At 37.1% G+C, this 23,228-nt stretch overlaps 1 long non-coding RNA gene across 1 annotated transcript in view; it reads right to left on the reverse strand.

The window, feature by feature from the left end:
• The window catches only part of LOC140633311 (uncharacterized), a 51,533-nt gene that overhangs the window by 6,693 nt on the left and 21,612 nt on the right, over positions 1-23,228 (reverse strand). Inside the window, exons 2-4 of the long non-coding RNA XR_012030931.1 lie at positions 12,942-13,062; positions 12,719-12,765; positions 3,937-4,023 (exon numbers count right to left, since the gene is read on the reverse strand). This is a non-coding gene — a long non-coding RNA (uncharacterized lncRNA). The remainder of the gene's footprint in view (positions 1-3,936; positions 4,024-12,718; positions 12,766-12,941; positions 13,063-23,228) is intronic.

Consider the following 23,228-nt stretch of genomic DNA (forward strand, 5'->3'; position numbering starts at 1 on the left):
TTCAGTGTCCTTTTTAATTAATTCTATCATCTGTGTCGTTCCTGGATCTGTTTCCACTAGATTTTTCTCCTCAATATAAGCTGTATTTTTCTGCTTCTTTGAAAGCAGGGAAATTTTTTTATTGAATGCCAGATACTGTGAATTTTACTTTTGTGAGTGTTCAATATTTTGGTGTTCCTAAAAATAATGTTGATTTCTTCTGGGCAAAATTAAGTGACCTATATATAAACAGTTCATTCCTTTTTGAAGCTTATTTTTAGTGTTTGTTAGTTAAAACCATAGCAGTGCTTATGCTGGGGTAAATTTTTTCTCACACTGAGACAATACCCTTATGAGTGCCCTCCTGAGTGCCCCATGAATTACAAGATTTTCTTTTCTGTCTGGGAAGAATATGAATTATTCTATCCTTTTTAACTTTTAGGAGTTGTTTTGTCTGCTCCTTTTGGGTGTTTCTTTTTCCCAGGTTTAGGTATTTTCCTCACATATGCTGGTCAATGCTCAGCTGAAGGCTAGAGGAGATTTCTCTCCATGAAGCCTTCTGTACTCTGGATCTGCATTGGAAGTCCCTAACTCCTAAATCTGTAGCCTCTACTCAGACCAGTGAAGTGTGCCTAAGCTTCCCCTCCCTGTGCTGTGGCCTGGGAACCATCTAAGTAGTAAGCTAGGGCAACTGTGGGGCTCCACTGACCCATGCCCTTCCTGAGTTGCCTAATGTCCAATGCCTAAAAACCATCATTTCAATGATGGTTTCATTTCAATATATTTTGTCTGTTGGTTTTTAGTTGCTGTGGACAAGAGGCTAAATCTGGTCCCTGCTACTCTACCTTATCCAGAAGGAGAAATTCCCCTACAATTTTATTTTTGTAGTGTCTGTCACCTGTCTTTTCTTGGGGTTGCTGGAAATATCTTCTAGAAATTTCCTTTGCCCATCTGAAATTTGAGCCTTTTTTTAAAAAACCCAGGTTGTATGATAGACTACCAAAAGTCCCTGGGATCCCACGGGGCCCATTTTATCACAAGAATATAGTAAAAATATTTCATTAAGTGCTTGCTATCCACTTGGCACCTGTACAAGAACTTGGCTTACATTATTTTGTCTTATTTAAACCTAAGTCTGTGAGGTAGATTTGATTATCTCTATTTTTATATATGAGAAAACCAGCTAAGAGAGGCCGAGAAACTTGCCCAAGGTTATATAGCACACAAATGTCAGAGCTAAGTTTCAAATTCAGGTGGTATGCCTGAAGCTGGTGTGTTTCATCAATATTTTATTCTCTTTTTAGTGTTATTGTTGTTCATGTTGCTTTGTATGGAAAAATAACATTATCCAACATGTTTAAATTTTAGCATGTTATCCTCCTCTCTTTGGGTTTTTATTTCTTCAGTTGCCTTGGCCTTCTTGATAAGTTCCAAATTTTAACTTTTCTAAATTAAGGAGTGATGATTCAAGCTTGCACAATACATTTTTATATGTCCTACTATATTCGCTCTAAAGTTTAATTAATTTTGGAAGTTTCCAATATGTTGTATTCTCCTGAGTTCTTTTAGAAAGGAGTATTTAATGGGATAGATTAATTTCTTTTCTCAGCCTGACTCTGTTTTATTTGCTTTAAGGTGTGTGTGTGTGTGTGTGTGTGTGTGTGTGTGTGTGTGTGTGTGTGTTTTGGTGATATTCAATAAAATACCAATGCATTATTCTATTCCTTGCCTTTTGAGGACCTCAAAGAGATTTGAAATCCTTGCTTCAGCTATTGCAGAGTACTCTTTGGAGGCTAATATCACTACTCTCATCCGATATAGAAATGTGAGCAATCAGAAATCAGGGCTGTTAAAAGATTTGCCAAAGATCATTTTGAGCCAAGTTAATAGCAAGTACTCAGTGTGCCAGGCAACTAGCAAACCTGATACCATTTATTGAAAGCTCGTATTGCACCAAGCGCCGTGCATAATATTTTACATGTATTATCATGAATTCTCACAAGATTGCCATGTAGCTGTCAATCTGATTTTCTCAGATAGGAAAATGGCTCAGGAGGATCAGACTACCTTCAGCTGAAAATGTCATAAAGCTCCATCAAACTAGCTTAAACTGTAGAATTCTTGGCCACAGGTCTAGAAGTCCAAAACAGGGCAACCTAAGAATTTTGGTTCTGACTTCATTTCCCTGCAAGAGTCATGGGCTTAACTCAGTGTGTTGACTTCATCCTAAGACTCGTTGAACAAAAGCAGCACATGCAGGCCTCATAAATGTACATCTGTACATATCCAGAGAAGAGGAGAGAGTCACATCTTAACACAAGAGGTGCCAGAGGAAGGAGAAAGAGCTTTCTCCAAAGTCCCATCAAACCTTTCCTTGTTTCTCATGGGTTCACATTGGTCACACAAACATTCCTAAACCAATCATTGACAAAGGGAATATGGAGCCAACTTTTACAATTATTCCTACCCCTGGGATTAAAGGCTTCAAGGGGAATAAGTGTGTACCTGAACAAATTTAGTGTTCTGTTGAGAAGGAGGAAGGGAAAAAGAGATGTTGGGTGGATATCTAACCATAAGCTGCTACAAGTAATTTCCCATGTGTCACTCACCTATTAAGTGATTGAACTAGAGTTTGAACCCAAGTAGTTTGGCTCTAAGTTTCATGGTCTTTCTTAAAAACGCTAAAGCTTTTTATAGGTCGTCCTGTTGATTATGGAGAGAATATGCTATGTGGCCTTTAAATTTTTTTCCCCATAGAATTAGTTACTAGACATTAAATGCATTAGCTCCAGAAGCAATTCTCACAGAAATGATACCTGTTACATTTTCATTTTGGGCACTCATCATTCTTTGGTATTAATCAAAATATAATATGTAGGATCCCATACTCTTATTTGTTTTACTTGTAACACAGTGCTCTGATTAATTTTCATCAAATATGTGAAATGAAATGTTTACTCATGTGTGAAGTCTTAGAAATAAGCTATTAAAACTTTTACCTTATAGTAGACTTGCCGGGCTTGCTGATCTTTGAGTAAACACAGTGATATTTTAACAACTTTGTCTTAAGTACCCAATGCTGATGGGCTTCCCAGAATGGTACCCTTCTCATTAGGAATTTACTCAAGTTACTCTTCTGAGAATCATAAAATTCCCCATATATTAGCTGTAAGAATGGTTGGGCCTCTAGTAATAAACATCTCTGCAGAAAATGCTTATTTCCATTTTGCATCAGTAAGGCAATTGCTTATTGAACATTCATGTCCTGTTTCCCCCCACATAGTCCTAGTGTATTCTCATTTATTATCAGAAGAATCCAGTTCAAACATGTGTGATTCCCCAGTTTCTTTGAAATTGGAATTTCATAAGCAGGATTCAGTGGGGGCTGTACCATATAATTCAGTCAAAAGCTTAAAGTTTGGGCTTTAAACATTCTTAGCCAGAGATGCAATATTTCCACCTCTCTTGAGATTCGAGAGAACAGTATACCTAGTCTCATTGGACAAAAAGTTATGAGAATTGGCTTGGATTTTGAATGTTTTCTATTGTCACAGTGAATGGATTTTGTATTCATGAATGTGCAGCTTTTGAAAGGGCACAAAATTAAAAGACTGTGTGGTCAGCCCCATCTTCTCCCCCAGTCCATTCTATTACCAACTTCCTTTTGGGGCTGTGAATATATTTAATTTCCTTTTCCTATGCTAAGAAATTGGATAGAGGTACCTGCCCCTCAAAATATCTTCACAGAATAATGTGTTCAGTATGATAAAGACAAAAGGAACCTATTCACTGTTGCAGCATATTTAACTCTTGTCAGTTTGTCAAAATATTTCTAAGTAGAATGAAAGTTAGACATTGAAGTTGCTAGAGTAATTATCGCTCTCACGAGAATCAGGAAAATAGTCCATTAGGTGAAAAATAGCATTGGTCCTAATGACAACGTTGGTATCCACTTACTCAAGAGGAGGTGTTGGTATTTATTTTCTCTGTTGATAAAATATTTCTCCTACTGCCATGACACATTGATAACAGCAAATGACTTCACTGTTTATAAAAGACAAAAATAATGATTAACATTTTGACTGCACTTAGAAAAACAAGGAAACATTTGTTTCCTGGTTTTTTTTTTTTTTTTTTGTCTCTCTATTTTTTTTTTTTTTGAGAAACCGCTAAAAATTCCACACTGTTTCTAAAGAAAGTTTCATTTCAGATAAATTCCCAATCCATTTGATTTCATTTAATAACTACCTTTGGATGTATATACTTGTTTTATAACTAAACAGAGCACTTCAATAATAGACTACTTTAAAATGTTTGCATTTCCAAAACCTGGGTATCATTAAGAAGTGATGGCCATTTAATAAAGATAATATCAGCATATTCTATTATCATAGTGGATGTCATGTAGGTACTAAGCTATTTATAATTGGCCAAAATCAAAATGCATAGCCAAGCATAAGTAGAAAATAATTTTTCAGATTTGTAGTAAACCTTCACTAGCTTTTTTTTTTAGTTATGGATTATTTCATTGAATTCTTTGATGTTCTTGCCAGTATTATCCTCATTTTGTAAACAAGAACTTTGGAGTTTCTAAAAAGCCAGAAACTTGAACCAGATTATACAGCTAAGCAATGGAAGTTGGAAGAAATTGCATTTTTAAGCTTTTTACTTTTAAATACTTCAAACTTACAGAAAATGAGCAAGAATAGTATAACGAGTACCTTATCTATGCCACCATGTGGAATCAACAATTGATTGGAGGGTACAGTGAATTTACCATAATCTCTTACCCTAAATCAGCTTGTATTGTGTAAGAACAAGGTTGTTCTCTTACATAAGCTAAATATAATTTGTAAGGGATTTCGGGAAGCAAATTTTCTTCTCAATCAGATATGCTAAATTGTTTCCCTGATCTGGATGAAGAGCGAGACTGTTAGTTACATATATATATAACCTTTGAGCCAGTGCATTGATTTCATTCCTGAGAACATTGTTTTCTAGTTTATGCTGTACTTTGGCATATTCGTAGTCAGCCAGCAAGTGTTATTTTGAGTTGTCGGTGAATGCAGTCTGAAAACAGTTCACAAAATTCTCATTATTATAACTCATTTTGAGCCAACTTTTTAATAGCCTGTGTGGCCTCTGCATAGAAATTAGAAACTGAGTAAGAAATGATAGTCAGCAGGTTTCATCTTCCACAGTATTATTCAATGAGTTACTGTAGTGACTCAAACAAAACAGAATCCTTGGGTCTTCAAAAATCTCTGATTTCTGTATGCCTTAGGAACACTTTAAAGTAGTTTATTTTGTCGCAAACTTTCTAAGGATTATGACTGAAGACCAGAATTGTTATGGCTTCCCCATCTTTACGGCCCAGACTTCCAGCAGAATGTCAAGACTGCTTTAAATATTTCCTTGAGCACGGAACTCTGAAAGCTCCTATGGCATGTATTCTAAGGAAGTTTTACTCTCCTCTTCGTAACACATGTTGAAACCAATGAATCCTGACCTTCCTGACTTCATAAAATTTCCTGAGGTGAGCCGTGCACCTGCTAGCATTTTGTAATCTCTCAACATCATCACCTTTGCAAGGCAAGATAAAAACAAACCAATGTCTCCTCATTATTCTAGTGCAAGTGACAAATTTGACTTTTATTCATGTTCCTTAGTAGATATACAGTAAGAGTGTACGTACAGTAGTAGACATTTTAGAGGTATGACTTGCCAATCTCTGAGACATCCGAGATTGCCGAGCACTTTTGTTTAATCACAAGCAGTAGGAAATGACATTTCTGACACTAAACATTGCTGCTGTCTTGCCCCAGACACTTCATATAATAGATTCCTGAGTAGACAGTGATATTCTAGTTTTGTTTTTCCTATGTCTAAGATCTCCAAGCTTAAAGGTGTTCTATTCTTGAAGTTTCCAAAGTCTCTTCTCTGTATCTGACCCACCAAATTTCAGTATGACTCCCTGTCTTTGCTTCATCGTCTGCCAGATGAGAGAAGAGGCATCAGGGATGCATATTCTCTAGTGTTTGTTGTCCTCATCCCTGCAGTTCTTTTCTTCATTCCAAAAATCAACAAACGGGTGGAAAGCATTCTGTCCAAGATAAGAACAAACTAACCTGGAAAAGGACACTCCAGCAGCTCAATAGCACTTGAAATCATTTTAAATACAGCTAATTGTTTCTTCCAGTTGCCTGAAAAATATTCACAAGTAGGTGACTCTAACTGTAAATAAATATTTTTTCCTTCAACATTAAATAATCTAAGAGCTCAAATGAGCCCAAACTTGAGGAAATGAGCAATTGGAACTCTAGAAGAACATATTGTTTTTTACTGTTAAAATTGTCTTCATTCGAGACCCGTGATACTGTTTTTTGCCAGATGCCATCTGTAGTTCAACTCCTGGGATTTCATGATAAGGAAATTCTTTAAGAAAGCTGTCTTTGATTATCAAATAACATTTTCCTCCATTTCCTTTCAGCTTGATCGCTGAAATGTGTTGACGTTTTGGTTCTCCAATGTGACCAATAGAAAAGCAATTGTAAAAATCTAGCATTCAGTTGTATATGAAAACTAATGTCCCCTTCATTAATTCTCCCCAAACCTACAGAATGTCTATCCTGCACTGGTTTCTAGAGCTACAAAGGTGGGACAATTTACCTATAAGAAACTCATATCCCAGGGAAAGAATAGCATGTTAAAGAATGACAGTGATGTGATCAGAGAGAAATGCCCAGAGAGCTAGAGGAACACAGGAGAGGGGTCCTGACTACCTGGTTGCTGGTTAGGAGATGGTTTTTCATCATTCACTTAGGGGCAGAGGCCCAGGAATAGGCAGGGGTTATAGACTCTTGCCAAACTTAATTTCATTGCTCTAATACTTAGCAGCAGCGCAAGTGTTATTTGTCTTTTCAAAACGAATTAATTTGAATCCTACTCTTAAAGCCAAGAAGGCCTCTGGTATAGATTTCATTTTCTTTAATGTTTTTTCTCGTCTCTCTTTATAAACCTCAGTTTTCTCTTCTCTAATGTGAGAATAATAAAAGTCAAGACCACCACATATGGCATTGGAGGCTGTGTATTACACAACTCCAAGAGGCACCATTTATATAGACCAGTAGATGAGTGGTGCCCCCTGGAGTTGTGCAGTTATTATTAACAGTACCTAACCATAGGGCTATGAGGAAGAGTGCATGAAGATCCACGTAAAGTGGTAAGTACGCAAGGATTCAGTGCTTGCAGCATTGCTATTATGATGAGGACAAGATGAGGAGGATGATTATCTCATAAAAATTCTTTTTTATCTTTTCAAAGTGTTAGTGAGAAAATTCTAGAAGCTAATGATACACAAATGTAACTCCTAATGAAATAAGTGAATATTACATATTTAAAGGGACTTCTCTGCTATATACATTGTGATTAATCAAGACAACATTATGAACTGTCTTATACTTTTTTGGGGGGTAATATAGATGATTGTCTTTTTTATTTCTGAATGGAAGAATTTTAGTAGGTACCCTGTGTTTCTACTTTTTTTTTTTTTTTGTTACAGTGTAATGGACTTTTTAGTAGTAACTTTCCATAGGTTTTAGAAATCTATAATAAATTGTATACTTCAGAGTAAATTAATAGTAGCTGGCTTCAGAGATAGACTAGAATGGCTAGATTTTTAAAATGTTAATATTTGAAAAAAAGCAAAATTAATGCATTTATGCTTCCTATTAAAGTATAAATCTAGCATTAAGACATTTCAGTGACTATGCTTTGTGCTTAAATCCTTGAAGAGCCATAAAGATGTGTTTGGTTCATTATTGATCATTTCCTTAAAAGTGTGTACCTATTATTGATATTTTAGTATTTATGTTCCAGAATAATAAAGATGTGCTGAACATGCTTCTGTGCTTTCATTAATGCAAATTCTAAAACACCACATTTGTCTAATGAATGTCTCCAGATATTTAATTTCATGGACCGTTGCTAGGTAGGATACATTTAACTCTCGTGCCATTTGCATTTCAGGAAATTTCTGAAAGGCAGCACATTTACTTTTATCAGGAAACTTTATCAAGATGTTAAATGAAGTGGAAATATTGAAGTGTGGTTTAGGGTAGGGCTAGCAAGCATATCTCAAGATGTAGAATGTTTCGAATGATGTTGGTGTTTATTTCTAAGTTTTGTAAATTTAGTAGGAGTTTCTGACTGGGAGTCAACCTCCAAGCCATCAGTTACTCTGAGGCTCTGACTTGTTGCACTTCATATTCTGTGTCTTCGATGTGTGATTCTAAAACTTGTCCATTTATATCTATCCAACAGAAAGAGGATAGAGATAGAGGAGTATAGATCTGAGGGCTTTTTATGGGCCAGATCTGAATATGACGCCTCTCATTTGTAATCACGGGTCATTGGTAGAATCCCCCACACAGAAGGGTAAGAAACGTCATCTTGATGTAGAGAAAGGAAAAGAAACAGGTTTGGGTGAACAGCTGGAAGTCTCTTGGAATAAGGCACCTCTTTTGCACACTTCCTCCACACATAGAACATATTTCTCTCCCCACAGGAGGACAATCCCACATCTCATCTCAGTCATTGAATAGAACTTAGAGATCATAGTTTCTGGGTGATGAGCAGTCTTCTCCCTAAGGACCAGATGAGGCTCTCAGCATTTTGGGGACCTGTGAATGAAAAGGTGAGTAACCTGTATGCCCCCATCCTCAGGGTCAGAATAAATGTAATGAAATCTCTGAAAGAGAAAAGAAAAGAGTGAGACACACAGCAGAGTCACTGTTCAAAATCTTACTGGCATTGGGAAGGCAGAGTGAGGTCCTCTTTTTGGAAAGAAGTGAATTTCTATATTATAGTCTATCATGCTCCTTGTTAAAGAATTCTCCTGTTAATGACCCCTAACTCAGCCTTCTGGTTTTTTCTAAGTACCTAACCATAAAATTGGTAAAACAGTGTGTGTATGTGTATGGTAAAATGGTAAAATTTGGTAGAGGAAAGATGACCACATGCCACTGAAACTCTAGCTCAAAGGCAAGAATTTGGAGAACACATTAGGAATGTTAGTTGTTACCACTTATATTTAGGAAAGGATTTCAAGCAAGAGATGAGCTTGGGCAAGAATTGGCTAGCTTGAGACAGAGATGGAAGGAAGTAGAGCGAAATTGTAAATCTGGTGACTCAAAATGTACACAAGCCCCTCCTTTTGAACTGACCTGAGGCTGGAAGAGGTAAGACCCAAAAAAATTATTTTAAGACTGCCACTAACCAAACATGATTTTAAAGTATTAAATGCTGCTGCTCTGTAGTTTCTTGACATTTTCAGCACTCATAAATACAACTTGTAATTGCCAATTTATTTAATGATTATATAAATAGAATAAGCATGTAATGAAATCTAATGTAATCTTCATTAGTTGGTATTCACTGCCCCTATAATAGTAATCATAAATTCGCTATGTGATGAAGCCATATCATCTTTGTCTACAAATATGCACGTGGGCTTGCATCCCCAAAACAATTACATTTTCTACCAATTTACTGTTTTCCTCCATTAACATCCTTTATAATCTCTCTGTAATATTGGGCTTCACTCTAAGTGCTTCTCATTTTGCTCAGAGTGACTTTGTAACAACAACTCCCATTTACTGAATGTAACTACCATTTTACTTACATTCGCGATTGCCCTTATCCTCAGGTACAATTATTTCTGTAGGTAGTATGGTTATTTTCATTTTTCTTTTCATGTAGGCTCTATGCCCAGTGTGGAATCCAAGGCAGGGCTTGAACTCACAATCCTGAGATCAAGACCTGAGCTGAGATCAAGATTTGGGCATTAACTGACTGAGCCACCCAGACACTCCGGGTATTTTGATTTCTATTTGCAGGCAATTCACTGTGTACAACAAGAAAGGAAATTCACTAAAATGTACTATATTACACGCAATTTGGCCTCATAGATGAGCTTAGGCAAGAGATGAAAAACCCTCAGAATGAAGACAACCACTTCTTCAGTCACTACTACGTGTTTCAGAACCACACTGACTTCTTCTATATCAGGCTTCTAAGAGTCCTTTCTCTTTGCTGTCTTTCTCTGCCCATCCCATTCTCTCATTCTCCGGTTCCAGACACAAGCAGAGACCCTGTGTCTGCTACTCCTTCTCAGTGGTAACTTTCAGGGTGAAAATCCGACAGCTTGGGTTTGGGTCAGACATCCATTCCAGGTCATCACTCATAGCACGGCCACTTCCACCCTAGTCCGAGGAGGGGAGTACTAAGAGAAAGGGTACTTCTGTGGGCTCAACAGACACCCTAATATATATATACCTCAACCGCCATTCCAAAAATAAGGAAACACATTCAGAAGGTAAATAATGTAGCCAAACTGTTAATAATAGGAGGAACTAGCAGGATTTGGACTGAGTCTGTGTGAATCCAAAATCCATAATGTTGAGTTTTGCCACTGAGCTTACTGTGGAGAGTACCAATCAGCAATTCCTTGTGGGTTTTTTTTAAAGATTTTTTTTTAATTTATTCATGAGAGACACAGAAAGAGAGAGGCAGAGACATAGGCAGAGGGAGAAGCAGGCTCCCTGCAGGGAGCCCGATGCAGGACTCAATCCCAGGACCCCGGGATCTCTCTCACCCTGTGCCTAAGGCAGACACTCAACCACTGAGCCACCCAGGCGCCCCCAGTCAACAACAGTTCTTTGAATCACCGTCTTATACTTACTTTTCACTACCTGGGTTCGGTTGAATATAAATCCTTTTTTTTTTTTTTTGCGTATAAATCCTAAAGGAATAGTTAAGCTCTTCCTGCCATCATCATTGTCATAATAAATGTTATTAGAGATTTTAATAAATTTTCAATAAACTAGTCATCTCTTTTAGGATTTCTCCCACACTAACACAGCCCAAAGAAGTAAGACTTCAAGGCCTTTCTTTTAATTTATTTTCCCATTAAACCCATTTGGATTTCCCAGAAATTACATACCAAAAAAATAAAAATGTTTAATTCATCGATGGGCAGAAATGTGAGGCCTGTTGAGTCGATGATACAGTTCCCCGCGAGGTGACACTCTGGAGGCTGGTTATTCATTGTTGGAGCCTTGTAATTCTCCTTTATAACCAAAATAAAAGAACACACTTTGAACCAGCTGCTTTCCTAGCTAAGACACTTTTGTCCTGCAAGGAGAAGTGAAGGTGAACAGAGGGTGAAATGTTTGCTGTCATCAGGAAACAGATTTTTAATGATTCTGGGAAAACAAAAGTAATAAGGGAAATACCAGGTGGAGGACTCTGTGCAAAAATGGTTCTGCATGTAATCTCACAAGGAAGAAAGCAGGGACTGCTCTGTGGTGTTGAACCTGTCTAAATGGAAACAGGCTGTCCCATAAAATCAGCACGAACTCATACATGCAATGGCTTTGTGCTATAGATTTACTAGCCTGTAGGGCCCTCTAGGGACCACACCGCAATCTCCAAAGCTCATTTCAATCAGACCACAGAACGAGAGGTGAGATGATAATGTTTCAGGCCACCGAGGTCTACAGCTCAATCTTGCCGCCAAGAGATTTTCTCCAATATGTTATCTGACTTCATTCACAAGGTGCAGAACAAACAGTTGGGGGATGAAGGAGGGAGGCCGAGTCTTATTTTCTTAAAGGATTGTGATTTTTTTTTTAAAGAAGAGGGTGGCTATTGGGGTCAGAATTTTCATAATCACCACGCTCCCCTAATAAGTTGGACTGTGGCTAAATCAGATTTGCTCTCCTCCTGAAATGCAGGACTCATGGAATTTCAGGTTTCCAAGTGATGATTTGGTGTGACTGTTCTCTGCAGTTCAGGGGCGGTGAGGTTGGCTGGAGCTGGGGGTGTCCAGTGGGGTGAGGAAGGCTGACAGCAGCCCGTGGGAGTGCCTCTGCTCCGGTGGCTGCAGCTTTCTCGTACACAGAATGCCACTCACAAACCATAAATTCTGGATGGTCGAAAAATTGGCACCGCTCCTCCTAAAATGGCCATAACGGGATCATTAAGGATGAAACCGAGCCCTGTGATTGCTAAATGGGAGCTGGTAGGAATCCGCAGCTTCTGACTTTCAAAGCTTTCTGAGGATCCAGTGGTTTGCTCAGGGCTCAGTACTCCTATTCGTTGGTAGGGGGATGCAATTCTTACCTCCTCAATGTGGGGACTTTACACCCTCCAATAAACAGTGGAAGAGATTCTTCTATTCACTTGCTCCGGCTTCGGCTTGTAAAGCCTCGGGCATTCACACATTTCAGCTCATGGGATCTTTATTGGGGGCCATTGTAACAATTCTAGCCTGGATCTCCTTTCTGTAGTGGGTCCTCGGTGTTATAAATGATTTAGTGGAAATTGAAAAATATTGATCGATTCATAATTTCGTAAGGCAATGCAAGCAACTGGGGAAAATGAAAGAATAAATGTTTCTTTTTTAAGTAAAATCGCTCTCAGGAAACAGGTAGTTCTTCCCTCTTTTCTCAGGCTAGATGTTAATCCCTCCGGTGCCCCTGTCCTTCCAAAATAGAGTAGCTTAAAGGAAATCTTCCTTTCTATGCGTATATGTATGTCTGAGTGTATGTAAGCCTCTTTCTGGTATTTTTAGCTGATTCTGATATGACAAAACAGTAAGAGTAGTGCTACGAAAAGCAATTTGACCAGAGTGAATAACATGGACGTGAGATTATAAAGAAGAATTATGGCTTCTTACCTTCTCATTTTTTCTATGATGTCCTCAAACTGGCAGCTCTTAATCACCTGTTAAAGAATAATGCTTATATTTTGGTTTAAAAGGGAAATACCAATGAGACACCCCAGCAGTACTGACCCCATATATTTTCTTCTAAAGCATGGTTGATGGGGAAGGGACTTCAGACCTGCCAGGGGTATACAGAGCAGCAGTCTATTTTTGCCTATTTGTATAGTACACCTACCATGTCACAAGAAGGAAAAGTTGAATTTGGTTTGTTCAAAGTAGGAACATTTATCGAGTGTCTTCTGTAGTCGGTGCCAACTCTTCGCTGAACTCGAACTCTTAGCAGGTGCATGGTAAATCTGATAAATGTATCAAACGAACGTTATACAAGCATAAGCGTCAGATGAAATGCTGCGCTGAGTGGGTTGGAAATGTGATGTGGACTAAGTACACACTAGCACAGATTATTGGACTAGTTAACCTCATGCCACTGTCAAAGAAGGAAAAGTGTTTGGGAAGCGGGTGAAAACTTTAACTCCTGAGTAAATAAGAGGGTGCTGTCAGGATAGTAAACTGTTGTACTCAAAATGTGCCAAGGGCAACCGATTGAATAATTGCAGTAGCTCAGGAAGCCTTGACTTCATGCCATGAGGCATTATGTATTAGAGAAATGATTACTACTGCAGAAATAAATTACTGATGATTTGTTTCGTGTTACGAGTCTCCAGGCCCTTCCAAGTATGCCATAGCTTGGTGCATTTCCAAGAATAAATCAGATGGGGACCTTACCTTCAAGAACCTAACAAGCTAGTTAGGGAAGTAAGATACATAGTTAATAACTCCAACAGAGACTGGAAGTGAGACATGGCATATGAAATAGGAAGTGCATTGGCCATAGTGTGCTGTGCAGATCGCAGGTCTTCCTTCTGTAAGGAATCTGTGGCAGGGGGTGTAGTTAGTTAATGGGCTGCAGCTCATACCTTCAGGACACACTGCGGAGGCCATGCCCTCCCTGGCCAGTCACTGACCAGAGGGATGGGATCCTAGCACAAAGCCATTTCTGCCCAATGCAGGACTCTAACATACCATCTTTGCTCTAGGGCTCCCCAGCCTGGTGAGATTTTCACAGAGCTGCCCTGGAGTCTGAGGCTCTTCTATCCAGTCCTCCTGCCTTTCCTTTCACGGATACCAGGTTCACATCTGGTCTGAAGTCTCTGTCAACTCTTACCCCCAGCTCTTCACCTTTCACAGGTGATTCTCCTACTAAATCTTTTGCATTTCTAGTTTTATGTTTCCTGGAAAGCCAGAACTGATACCTAAAGTTAAAGGGCTTGGAAGATTCAGGAAAGAGATCAGTCCATTTATGTGTAGGAATTAGAAAAGCCTACAGAGATAAAGGACCTTTTGCATTCTCTACAAACTAGATATTAATAATAATAAAGTTCAGCATATTTAAAAATAAGTATGAATGGAATGCCTGGGTGACTCAGTCAGTTAAGCATTCGACTCTTGGCTTTGGCTCAGGTCATGATCTCAGGATGGTGAGATCAAACTTCGTGTCAGGGTTGAGCTCCAAGTCTGCTTGAGATGCTCTCTTGCCTTCTCCCTCTGCCCCTACCCCGCTTTCACTCTCTCTCTAAAATAAATAAATCTCTCTCTTTTTAAAGATTGTATTTATTTATCACGGAGAGGCAAGACACAGGCAGAGGGAGAAGCAGGCTCCCTATGGGAAGCCTGATGCAGGACTCAATCCCAGGACCCCAGGATCATGACCTGAGCCAAAGATAGATGCTTAACCACTGAGCCACCCAGGTGCCCCAAGAAATAAATCTTTGAAAAAAGTATGAATGGTTTATAATAATGAATGCTAATATCATTCATTAAGACTGCTCTAGTGATGCTCCATTTATTTCAACACCAATTATAGCAAAATTCATCAGTGAGATTCCAGGACGCCTCTTTCCTACCTGGTATTCTAACAGTTAGTTTATATGAATCTCTTTTCTCCTCCTCTTCCTATTCCACAGATAAGGAAACTACAGGTTGTGAAGTTACATAAATTACTGGGGGCAGCCAAGTGACAAAGTGAAGAAAAAAATGTTCCAGTAATGATCTCAGCCTGTGAAATATTCAGCTACCAGGCTGGGATTTATGTCTTTGAGAAGAGAAACCATTAGTGTCTAGCACATCACTCTACATTAATTTTCCTAAAACATTTACTCACTTGCTCAAAAAACTTCAGTAGCTTTCCCTTTTTTTAGAGAAGATCCAGAGAATACTGAAGTCTCAAAGTGCTCCTTACTCCCCCCAAATGGCAGGGAGTTGTGTGGTTAAACATGATCAACAAACATTTTGCACCTTATCCTATACTGGGGACTCACCATGAGTGTTAGCACACGGAAGATTTTGGAAGTCCCAAGGAAAGACATTCAACTTTATCTCGGTGTTTCCTAAACCTCTTGATCAGGGAGTTCTTTTTTTCTTTTCTTTTTTTTTTTTTTTTTTAGAATTTTTTTTAAGATTTATTTATTTATTTATTTATTTATTTATTTATTTATTTATTTATGATAGACAGACAGAGAGAGAGAGAGAGAGAGAGAGAGAGAGGCAGAGACACAGGAGGAGGGAGAAGCAGGCTCCATGCCGGAGCCCAATGCGGGACTTGATCCCGGGACTCCAAGATTGCACCCTGGGCCAAAGGCAGGCGCTAAACCGCTGAGCCACCCAGGGATCCCATTGATCAGGGAGTTCTTAATTCAACTATACCTAAGACATACCTCACAGAATTAGCCTTTTTTTTTTTTTTTTTGAGAAATTCTAGCTTGGAGAAGGTAAAATGTACTACTTGGCCTTATATATAAATACATAGATGTGTATATTTGCTTTTCCTTTATTTCTAAAACATTTTGTTTGATTCTCATCACACAACACATGTACAATACATTTTAATTAAAATTTATACTCAGAAGTGTAAGGAGGAGCCCTCTTATAGTGACCCTACACCACTTAATTTTGGAGACTTTCGAAAGTCCATTTATAACCATATATGTATAAAACAATACATAAATGTCACATGTTTAAGTCATGTTAGATGTTAAATCATGGGAATCTCCTTTTCTCTCTCTCTCTCTTTCTTTTTTTCTTCCCTCCCAAATATTGGTATTATTCCCATCTCTCCACACTACCAGCTGGTTAACTGTCATAACAATTTGCTGTGTAATCTTCTGTACCTTTCTCCATGTTTTATATAAACATATACACAAATGTTTAAATTTGTTTTTTACTAAACAGAGAATCATATACACTTCTCTAGATCTGAGCTTCTCACTGAATACATTGAGAGAATGCTTCTGGGTTTGATCCTCTTGCTACCATTTTTAAATTATTGCACAAGGGTAGATGGTATGGAGGTGTCAATATTTCTTTAGCCATTTTGCTATTGATGGGCACTTACTTTTTTTTAACTTCTACAATTTTTAAAAAATAATTCTGAACAAGGGTACCTGGGTGGCTCAGTTGGTTAAGTGTCTGCCTTCAGCTTGGGTCATGATCTCCAGGTCCTGGGATCAAGCTCTGTGTTGGGCTCCCTGCTCACTGGGGAGTCTGCTCCTCCCTCTCCCTCTGCCTTTTACCTGTTCCTCTATCTCTTTCTCTCAAATAAATAAATAAAATCTTAAAAAAATAATTCTGAACATATAGGGTGCCTGGATGACTTAGACGGTTAAGTGTCTGACTTTGGCTCAGGTCATGATCTCTATCTTGGGATTGAGCCTCATGTTGGGTTCCTGACTCAGTGGGGGGTCTGCTTTTCCCTCTCTCTCTGCCCCACCCCTGCTCATGCTCACATACTGTCTCTCAAATAAATAAATAACATCTTATAAACAAATTCTTAAAAAAACCAAAAATTATTAAAAATAATTCTGAACATATATTCCTATAAACCACAGCACTTATTTCTATGAGATGGCCATGATGGAGTCCAGGATTGAGAATACTAATACTATTTATATGCATATAAATTATGTATATACGCAAATTTATACACACACACTTTGTTTTGTTTTGTTTTGTTTTTATACACACACTTTGAATTTTAATGGATACTATCAGATTGCTTTCCAAAAGATTTCAGCATTTCATATTTCTACTACCAAATATAAGAGAACCTTTTCCCTGATGGGCCACCAGCAGTAGGTATCTGTTTTATTCCTCCAATAAAGGAATATTATGGTTGCCATATATTATGGGGTCCAATGACACCTATTATTTTAATTTGCATTTTCCTGTCTACTAGGACAATGGGACTGATTTTTGTGTTTGATAGTTGTGGCCAATAACATTAGTGTCCTGACCTATCATCTCACACTTAACCTTCTCTGTGAATGCCAGCTGGACCTTTATGTGCCAACACTTGCATTTCTTTGAGAGAGGGCTTTGTTTGGCTGCTAGGATCCACGTGGCCCATACACATGACAAAACAAAATGTTGGGAAATGAAATGCTCACTGGAAGCAATCCTCTACCAGTGACTGATGAGATAACTTGAGCAGAATAACTCTGAACTCTATGTCTATGATATTTCCCCAGAGTTCCCCAGCTACATTAAGCTCCAGCGTCTAAAAATGGTGATTTACTTAATTGTGTACTTTTTACTGGCTCCTTAACTTCCCTGTCTTACTCTCCCACTCCCAAGTAGGCCAGACTCTGTGTCCCAGAGTCTGTGTCTAGGGGAACCTGGCCTAAAAGGTAGTCAATTTGTATTGTCTTTTAGGAATTGTCTGTTGGTACATTTTCTTGATTGAAGCTTGATTCCCCAGAAGACCTGTCTTACAAGGGCTGAAACTATGGAAAAAGAAAAGACACAGCTGCTGCTGGAGTTGCCACCTGAGGCAGAGAAATGCCTTGTCTTTTCCTTCTGTCTTGATTTCCAGACACCCCCGTCGCCTATCACTGACTGGAATCCAGCCAGACCATTTGTCGAGGGTACAGGAAAATGCAGCCTGCAGGTCCCAGTCCCTGCTATTCAAAGTAGAGTAGCCAAAAGACAAGGAATGAATTTGAGACCCAACAGACTCAGACCTGACCCATGGCCAAAAGTATGGAGAGCCAGTTATGTCAGTGCTATTTATTAAATCATCTTTTCTTTCCCGTGAATTGAATATTATATTAAACTCCCATTTATCCTACCCAATGAGATATATATCTATCTGGGGAGTCGATGCTGTTTCACCAATCTGTTTGTCTAATCAAATACAAATAACAATGTTTTGATTACAACTTTAAAATACTTAGTCAAGTGTCACCTCTTCTTTTTAATCATCTTTCAACTAATCTCAAACACTTGTTCTTTCATATAAACTTTAGGTTGTTTAAATTAAATTTTAAAAATTACACTCATGGGAATTGCAATTACAAATTAATTGTTTGAGAGGTGACATTGTCACATCTTCTGATACTATATCCTTAGTTCCCTTAGTTCATTGTGTTTTAGCTTTACATCTTTGAATAAAACTTTATAGTTTTTATTATAGGTTCTTTGTTAGAAAAAATTTATTCCACATATTTTCAACTTTTGATACAATTGTGAATGCAATTTTCCCTATCTAAATTTCTAGCTGTTGCTATGACATAGACATAATTATTACTATAGGGATTTTTGTATGTTTTTCTTATATCTATACACCTCAACCAATTCCCTTATTAATCTAACAGATTTTTCAATGGTCTTTTAAAATCTATTTCTTTTTTCTTTTTAAATTTAAATTCAATTTGCCAACATATAACACCCAGGGCTAACAGATTTTTTTTTTCAACTAGGGGTTTTGAGTTTTCTAGGTATACAGTGTGAACAACAAAAACTTTTCTCTCTTCTTTGCAGATACATTACCAATGTGTTTTTCTGGTATTTTGTATTTATCAGGACTTCTAAAGCAACATTCCATATTAATATGAGTGATGGGCATCCTCACCTTGTTCCTGATTTTAATGAAAGTGGCCTTAGCATCATTTAGGATAATGTTTCCTATTGCTTTTTGTAAACAGAATTTATCTGACTTATATGGTTCTCTTCTATTCCTACATTATTTAGAATTTTATTAGACTAAGTTGTTTTATTTTATCAACTGACTTTTCATCATCCATTGTCATGACAGATGCTTTCTCTCCTCTAACTTGTTAATATAATGAATTATGTTGATAGATACTATGATAGTAAAGCATCCATGAATTTATGAAACAAATCTAGCTTGATTATAATGTTTTATTCCTTTGAAAAGGTTGCTGGATTCCATTTCTAGTAGAATATTTTGTATTTCTATTTATGTAAGATTGGTTATATTTATGTAAGATATTTCCTTTTCTTTTTATATCACCTTTATCAGTTTTTAAATAGAAGTTAGGATTGCTTCCTAAAAGGATTTTGGAAGCTTTTAATATTTTCATCTGATCTAGAATTGTTTAAATACCAAAATTCAAGATTTTATTTTTGGAACTCAGCTGTAACAATACCTGGCACTACTGTCTTTTTTTTTTTTTTGCCCTATTTTTTAAATTTTTATTTATTTATTCATGAGCGACAGACAGAGAGAGAGAGAGAGAGAGAGAGAGGCAGAGACACAGGCAGAGGGAGAAGCAGGCTCCATGCACCGGGAGCCCGACGTGGGTTTCGATCCCGGGTCTCCAGGATCGCGCCCTGGGCCAAAGGCAGGAGCCAAACCGCTGCGCCATCCAGGGATCCCGCTACTGTCTCTTTTATGGTAAATCTTTAATCATCTTTGCAGTCTTTTCTATAGTAATTTGTCTATGTATGGTATTCACATCATTTGGGATCAATATAGGCAGCTTACATTTGACCCAAAATATGTACATTTTCTTTAGGCTTTGAACTTGATTGCTATGAATTATATCTAACATTTTCTTAAAATTACTTCATCTTTGTTATCTATTTTTCATGTTTTCCTTAGTCCTAATCTTGTACATTTTTGTTCTCTTTTTCTTGGAAGCTCTTGATCTGGTTTTTAAAACAGCTTTATTGTGGTATAATTAATTTACAAAAAAATTCCAAATATTTAATGTATACATTTGGTGACTTTGAACATACACATACACTTCTGAAACCATCACCACAGTCAGGGTAATAAACATCTTCATCACATCCACAAGTTTCCTTTTACCCCTACATCATATTTTTTGTGGTAAAAACACTTGAGATCTACTTTCTTAAGAAACTTTTTAGCGTATAACATTGTTAGCTATAGGCATTAGGTTGTGGAGCAGATCTCTAGAACTTGTTCATCTTGCGTAACTGAAGCTTTATATGTATTGAACAACAACTACCCATTTCCCCCACCCCTAAGCCCCTAGTAACCACCAATATACCTTCTGCTTGTATGAGTTTGACTGTTTTAGATATCTCATGTAATAGGATCATGTAGTATTTGTCCTTCCATGACTGGACTCTTTCCCTTAACATAATGTCCCCCAAGTCCATCCTTGTTGTTGCATGTGTCAGGATTTCCTTCTTTTTAAGGCTGAATAATATTCCATTGTATGTATATACCACATTTTCTTTATCCATTCATCCATCATGGGACATTTTAGTTTGTTTCCATATCTTGGTTATGTGTAAGTGCTGCAACGAACACGAGAGGGCTAATATCTCTTTGAGATACTTTTTTTCAATTCTTTCGAATAACTACCCAAAGTGAGATTGCTGGATTAAATGGTAGTTGTATTTTTAATTTAGCTACCATACTGCTTACCATAGTAGCTATACCACTTTATATTCCCAAAAAGAATGTTACAATGGTTCCAATTTCTTCTCATCCTCCCTGACATTTATTATCTTTTAAAAATAATAGCCATCCTAACAGGTGTAAGGTGATAGCTTATTATGATGTGACTTACATTTCCCTGATGAGTAGTGATGTTGAGCATCTTTTCAGATGCCTTTTGGCCATGTGTATATCTTCTTTGGAGAAACCTCTACTCATTCCTTTGCCCATTTTTTAAAGTGGGCTATTTGGGTTTTTTGCTATTGAGTCTGTAGGAATTCTTTGTATATTTTGGATATTATCAAATATATGGTTTGCAAATATTTTTCTCTCATTCTGTAGGTTGTCTTTTTGCTCTGATGATTTCTCTTATGATGGTGCTGTGCAGAAGTCTTAATTTGATGTAATTGCACATACCCGATTTTGCTTCTGTTGCTTATGCTTTGTTGTCAAATCCAAGAAATCATTGCCAAGACCAACTTCGTGAAGTTTGTCACATGTTTTATTCTAGGAATTTTATAGTTTTAGATCTTACATGTAGGTCTTCATTTTGTGTTGATTTTTGCATATAGTGTAAGATAAGGATCCATTTCCATTCTTTTGCACTTGGATTTCTAATTATCCCAGCACCATTGGTTGAGGACACTCGCCTTTCTCCATTGTGTATTCTTGGCACCCTTGTTAAAGATCAGTTCACTGAATACACGTGGCTTTTTTGGGGGGCTTTTATGTTCCACTGGCCTATTTTTATGCCAGTACCATACTGTTTTAATTTTTTTCTTTATTTTTTTGTTTAATTTGAGTATAGTTAACATACAGTGTTATATTAGTTTCAGATCATATTGTTTTAATTACTATAGCTTTGTAATATGTTTTGAAATCAGGAAGTGTGATGCTTTCAGCTTTGTTCTTTCTCAAGATTGCTTTGGCTAGTTGGAATCTTTTGTGGGCCCATAGGAATTTCATGGGTTTTTTTTTTTTCTATTAAAAATGCCAGTGGGGGGATCCCTGGGTGGCGCAGCGGTTTGGCGCCTGCCTTTGGCCCAGGGCGTGATTCTGGAGACCCAGGATCGAATCCCACATCGGGCTCCCAGTGCATGGAGCCTGCTTCTCCCTCTGCCTGTGTCTCTGCCTCTCTCTCTCTCTCTCTGTGACTATCATAAATAAATAAAAATTAAAAAAAATAAAAATAAAAATAAAAATAAAAATGCCAGTGGTATTTTAATAGGGATTGCACTGAATTTGTAGATCACTCTGCATAGTATGGATATTTTAACAATATTAAATCTTCCCATCCACAAACACAGAATGTCTCTCCATTCATTTGTCTTCTTTAATTTCTTTCATCACTGATTTGTAGTTGCTGGTTTAAAACTTTAATCTCTTTTGTGAAGTTTATTCCTGAGTATTTTATTCTTTTTATGCTATTGTGGATGGGATTGTTTTCTTAATTTCTCTTTCAGATAATTTGTTGTTGGTGTATTTTTTTACGTTGATTTTGTATCTTGCAACTTTACTGTATTTATTTAGTTCTAAGTTTTATTTATTTAGTTTTTGGTGGAGTCTTTAGGATTTTCTCTCTCTGTATATGATCATGTCATCTATAAACAAATAATTTTACTTCTTCCTTTCCAACTTCAATGCCTTACATTGCCTTTTTTTCTGTTGTGTTAGGACTTCCAATAGTATGTTGAATAGAAGTAGCAAGAGTGGGAATTCTTGACTTGTTCCAGATCTTAGAGTAAAAGCTTTTGGAGCTTTTGGTTTTTCACTATTTAGTGTGATAATAGGTTAGGCTGTTCACAAACCTTTATTGTGTTGAGGTACATTCTTTCTATATGTAGTTTATTGAGAGTTTTCATCATTAAAGGATGTTGAACTTTGCCAGATGCTTTTCCTGCATGTGGAATGATGCATGATCATGTGATTTTTATCTTTCAATCTGTTAAGTGACTTATAAACGTTGAACCATCTTTGCATCTCAGGGATAAATTCCAGTTGGTCGTGGTGTATGATCCTTTTAATTTGCTATTGAATTCATTTTGCTGGTATTTTTTTGAGGATTTTTGCATCAATCTTCACTGTCAGGAATATTGGCCTGTAGTTTTATTTCCTCATAGTGTCTTTGTCTGGTTTTGGTATCAGAGTAATGCTGGCCTCATAAAATGAGTTTGGAAGTTCTCCCTCTTCAATTTTTTGGGAAGACTTTAAGAGGTATTGGTTTAATTCTTCTTTAAATATGTAGTAGAAATCACCAGTGAAGCCATCTAGTCTTTTCTTTGTTGGAAGGTTGTTTTTGCTTATTGATCCAGTCTCCTTACTAATGATTGGTCTGGTCAAGCGTTCTTATTTCTTCACAATTCAGTCTCGGTATAAATTGTATGTTTCTAGGAATTTACCCATTTCTTCTCTTTTCTAATTTGTTGGCATATAATTGTTCATGTTAGTCTCATGATCCTTTTTATTTCTGTGACATCGGTTATAATGTATGTTCTTTTTCTTGATTGAGCTCATAAGAGTTTGTTTATTTTATTGGTCTTTTGGAAGAATTGGCTTTGGGTTACATCCCATCTCTTGTGGGTTTTTCTTTTTCTATTGCTTTTTGTTATCTTAATTCCTTTTTCTGCTGTGTTATCTTTTTTATTTTGTTTCTAATTTCTTTTTTTAATAAATTAATTTTTTATTATTTATTATTAAATTATTCTAATTTCTTTTTTTAATAAATTAATTTTTTATTGGTGTTCAATTTACCAA

This window comes from Canis lupus, chromosome 5 (assembly GCF_048164855.1).
Source record: "Canis lupus baileyi chromosome 5, mCanLup2.hap1, whole genome shotgun sequence".
NCBI lineage: Eukaryota > Metazoa > Chordata > Mammalia > Carnivora > Canidae > Canis > Canis lupus.